Source organism: Cynara cardunculus (genome assembly GCF_001531365.2).
Source record: "Cynara cardunculus var. scolymus isolate 2C chromosome LG 3, CcrdV1, whole genome shotgun sequence".
NCBI classification, from domain to species: Eukaryota; Viridiplantae; Streptophyta; class Magnoliopsida; order Asterales; family Asteraceae; genus Cynara; species Cynara cardunculus.
Window position 1 is genome coordinate 7,661,658 of NC_037530.1, and position 5,100 is coordinate 7,666,757.

The 5,100-nt window shown below is 34.5% G+C and overlaps 1 long non-coding RNA gene across 1 annotated transcript; it reads left to right on the top strand.

Moving 5' to 3' along the window:
• The first annotated feature begins 840 nt into the window (after nucleotides 1-840).
• Nucleotides 841-1,314, top strand: LOC112510244. The gene is made up of 2 exons (XR_003068912.1): nucleotides 841-987; nucleotides 1,080-1,314. It is a non-coding gene; the product is annotated as an uncharacterized LOC112510244 (long non-coding RNA).
• Nucleotides 1,315-5,100: the final 3,786 nt, after the last annotated feature.

Sequence of the window (5,100 nt, forward strand, 5' to 3'; positions counted from 1 at the left end):
CCAAGGGAAAGCTAAAGCTGTAACGTTCCTCTTACAGTTGGTTAATGATTCAGTCAAAGACTTACCTTTAGTTATGTAATAAATCTCAGTTGTGGAAGTTACTTACCAGCTGTAAACACTTGAGATGTAACTACGAAATGTTTGTACTCGTAACCTTTGGTGCCAATTTGCCTCTTTTATGTTAATTGTCGTTATTTCAGATTTTGATTTGTTATAACGACATCTTTTACATTACATGAAAATTTGTTCCTTTTTAAAGAATTTGATTCATAGTTAATAGTAAAGGCGAAAAAAGTAGCTTTGAGGAGGTATCATAGGTACGAATTATTTTCAAGATATTTTCATAGATATCTATCCAAAAAGATAGAAAAAACAAGTAACGGTATAGCCGATAGACTTTCCACCCTTGTCCATAATCCATTGACTTTCTGTTTATTAACAGTTTAATTAACTTATTTATTAGATTATTTATGTATGATTGTTTGTTAATAACTTAATAATAAAAAAACAACTTATTCATTAAAATTCTAGAAAAGCAGTTGTTAGATTGTTTGGTGTAGAATGATTAAAATACTCTTATTATATAGTGTAAATAAAATATAATTATCTGGTAATTATTTCCAACAAAAGGGTTCTAAATGATTAAGGGAAACTCATGGTATAAAATCATTCAAAGGGGTTTTAGAACCATTCAAAAACAGACTATTTTTTTTATCAAACAAAATTTACCTTTTAATGATTCAAAAATAAACTCTTAATAGAACTATTAAGAAGTAAACCAAAACTCAAACTTTCCTCCTTTTAAAAAAACACACACACACACATGTGAAATCTATGAAAAAAAACCCAATCGATCAAATACCCCTGAAATAGTTCTCTTTCTACCAACATTGGCACATTGCATTCGCATTTCGCAACTTGAACTCCGACGGCTAGGGTTTGTCATCAAACCCAAAGGAACTCTTCGCAGGCATCATGCGAGCCAAGGTACAAGCTTCAAAATCTGAATTCTGAAGTCCAATTGTGTTTTTGTACATGTATCGATTCTATTTCCCTGAAACTGTTTGTTTGACTTTCAGTGGAAGAAGAAGAGAATGAGGAGATTGAAGAGGAAGCGCCGAAAGATGAGGCAGCGATCGAAGTAATCTGGTAGTGGTGAACAATCTCATCTGTGTCCTTTTCATATTTTCTGTGTGAACTCTGCTTGATCAATACTGTTTAGTTGCACCGTCGTTGTCGTTTCTAAACCTTTGATAGTTGAAATCTGAGATTCTAATGATATAAAATTTAGCTTATTTATGATCCTTACGCTAATTCCATTTTACTTTTAATTGTTTGATGTCGATTTTGCTTTATTCTGAGTTTTTGTTGTGTTAACTAGTGATGCTACATACGCTTCTCCTTCAATTCGATTGCACTTGAATTCGACAGGTGGTAGATTAGTGGAAAATTTTGTTTGCTCTTAACTCTAAACCTCAAATTACATGGTTATGAACGACACCAGAGTGTTCTTGTTTGCTGTTTTCATGCTGGCACATCTTTGCTAGCCTGGCGTGTGACAGTAAGATTGATGTTGAAGTAGCTGAATGATATATCTTATGATCTATGCTGTTATAGCAGTGAAAATACAAAATTGCGGTCGGGACCTATATTTAAGATAGCGGTTATAGCAGTGGTGTAGCAGTCCAAAAATAGTGGTTCATATAATATTTCTTAGAATTATATATAATATGCCTACATAAACACATCGTTTGTAAAATAGGAAAAGTGTTCATAAACGAGCTAATCGTATTCAGCATCTGAGTCAACATCATCTAATACGTTCACTTCTTCGTTTAGGCTAGCTTCCCACTCTTCCCCTTCTCCCCCTTCATCTCCACCGTGATCATCATCATCCCTGTAGCGCTCTCTTTTACTTCTTGTACTTGGCCCAACTTGTTCATTACCTCCCAACTATCTAAAAACATTGACTGAAAATAACCCCCCCCCCCAAAAAAAAGTAACGTTGTTATCGAACACAATTGATCTTAAATATCGGTCAAAATTGCGGTAAATTGCGCCAGTAATTGCACTACCGCAATTTAAACCGCAATCTGACCACCGTTATTTTGCTAATGTTCGTTATTTGAGATATTGCAGCAATTAACAGCATAGCTTATGATTATTCTAAGGTCTGAAGCCATTGATGGTAGGAATATAATGTTCATTATATTGCTATTCCATGCAACATGTTAACCTTTCTAGCTCAGATAGAGTTCTCTTTGAAAGAGTGGGAGCTTCATAGATTTAATTTGGGTGCTTGTGCAGTTGTGACTGATGGTATCATGTGATGAACTACATCATAACAATCGTCTTAAAATTGAACTTAAAGAAACACTGCTTCTAAGATAAATTAATCGAGAAATCAAATGTTTGTTGTAAAACAATTGGTCCATACCAAAACCTCAATCCAAAGTAACAGTTACCCAAATCAACGAATTACCAGATTAAACACCCATGAATGATTTATTCGTTTAGATCTATTTGCACCAAATGGTGAAATTGCGACAATCCAACGCATATAACATCATATCATAATTCAAGACCAACATCAAAACATAACAAAAATGGACTGTTAGCAATCATCATGTGCAAGAAATTATTGAGGTGCAGAATGTATTGTGCAGACAATTTAACCAAGTGCAGAGTAATATCAATGTGTAGACAACTAGAACAAAGTCAGAAAAATTACATGCAGAAAATTGCTATGTGCAGGAAATGGAATTTAATGCTGAAAAAATATGTGCAGAAACTATCAAAAGCAGGGGAAAACTATGAGTGCAGAAAGCAAATGCTATGAACAAATGATGCAGAAATATAGTGCAGGAAATTAAATGATATTAAAGAAGGGCAGTAAAATAGTTGCAGAAAATTGAATGATGTGCAGAAGTTTAAGGAGCAGAAATTTAAGAAGATGCGAAAAGGATTAACGAATGTGCAGCAAATGACAAAGCGAATAAAGAACAATGACTAAAAGCTATAAAAGAAGCTGGAAATAAGTAATAAATGAGAGATATCAATATAAACAACCCCTAAATTCTAAGGAAGTGATAAGCACACCAAGAACAAATTAAGCATGGAGCACAAGAGCTTATTGAAATCCCAAAGGTATGGAATAACGATGTGTATTGAAATCCCAATAGTATAAGCGTGGTGCACAAGAGCTTATTGAAATCCCAAAGGTATGGAATAACGATGTGTATTGAAATCCCAATAGTATAAGCGTGGTGCACAAGAGCTTATTGAAATCCCAAAGGTATGGAATAACGATGTGTATTGAAATCCCAATAGTATAAGCGTGGCGCACAAGAGTTTATTTCTCCCAAAACCAAATGCGTATGTAAATACTTGAATCTAGAGAGCGTTTTTAGATAAAATCTAGATAAGTGTGGCTGAATAATGATGAAAGAACCATAAGAAGTATTAACAGTCTTTACAAAAAGTCTTAAGTACCCTCTTAAAACCGGGCTGTCAGGCACCGTGCACGGCCCTTACAGAATTGCTCAGGGCTGCAAAGGGCATCGCTCCCCTGACAGAAGTGCCTCACGACTCTGACATCGGAAAGAAGGTTTTTTGATGTTTTTGGAGGGTTTTCATCTTGCCCATGACACAAAGTGTCACGCCCCTGAAGAAAGTGTGCAGAAAAGTTTATTTTCTTCATCTTCTTTTCATTTCTATGTTTTTGGGCATATGCACCATGTATGTATGTGCAGTGAAGAGTCTATGAACCTGTGTTTGGGAGCATCATGGTAATCTAGAGTTTTTATGGTGAATAAAGATGGCACACAATCGCTCTATGAACTTCTAAAACTACGAGCACCCAATGTTCATTTTTGTTGCATGATTGAAAACCGCTGTCAATCACTTACTTCCCTAATCTAAATGTTCTATATGTGATGAAATAACGGCTAATATGAAGATTTTAGTTGCTTACTAGCTCAGAGCATCACGCCATCACCATCCATATCCATAACAATTCCTTAATCGGTAGCCCGATCTTTAGCTCTTTATCCTAATCCAAATTACATCCAGGACAACCTTCATAATGTAGTCTGTTCAAAAGTGGCTTTTTATACTCATTGCCACCCATTTTATACCAACTAAAAGAATTTATTTGAACACAAATTCAACTAGTCAAACCCACTTCCAAAACTCTACGATTTGATTGTAAATAAATGAAGAGAAAAATGATTGTAATTGTTGAGGTATGGATCGCTAACTCCAATTACTACTATAAAATGGGTCTTGTCAGTTTGGCGTAGGACGACATTTACAGTGCCGAATGGGTCAATTATAGTTGTCCTCTTGATGGCGGTGGTTCAGACATTTTATCAAACAGGTATAATGCAATTAACGTGCAAATGGTGAAATAACCAAGAACTCAAGACCAAATACGTAAATAATCAAGAAAATCATCAAATAGATAAGTAAATACTAGAAGGAAACAGATGGAGCAAAATCAGATGGACTGAACCTATTATAGGGTTTTTGTACCATGGCCTGTGATGCCCTGAGCAAAGACCTATCTCGCCCACAAATTGGGTTGGCCCTGGTTCACTTATATCGTATGACTTGAACAACTTATGACTTGTAGTCGTGTATAGAAATGTACGTGAAGACCAATTTGTAACATCTGAACGGTTTTTAACACCATTTTTAGAGGGAGCGACTTCTTGGCATGAATAGTAAACTATTCGTGCATGGATGAAGGCCTATAATTCGGACATCCAAAACGACATTAGTTTATTATTGTTGTTTTTATATTCAGTATGATTTGAATAGAAAATGATATTTTTAGCAGAATCTGTTATTAAAAACCCAAAATTGAGAACCAAGTACGTTATCAATGATTTGATTTTAACGAGATTGAATTTTTAAATACTTTTAGGATATTGCCACATGCACATCTGTCTATACCTTATAGCTACCAATCATCATTACAACACTATTAATTACTTTAATGTTTTCTCCCTCCTTTCTCTTCTATCTTACCATTACATTCATGATTAATTATTTTTTTATTATAATAATAAATTCTTTTATATAATATTTTTTATTACA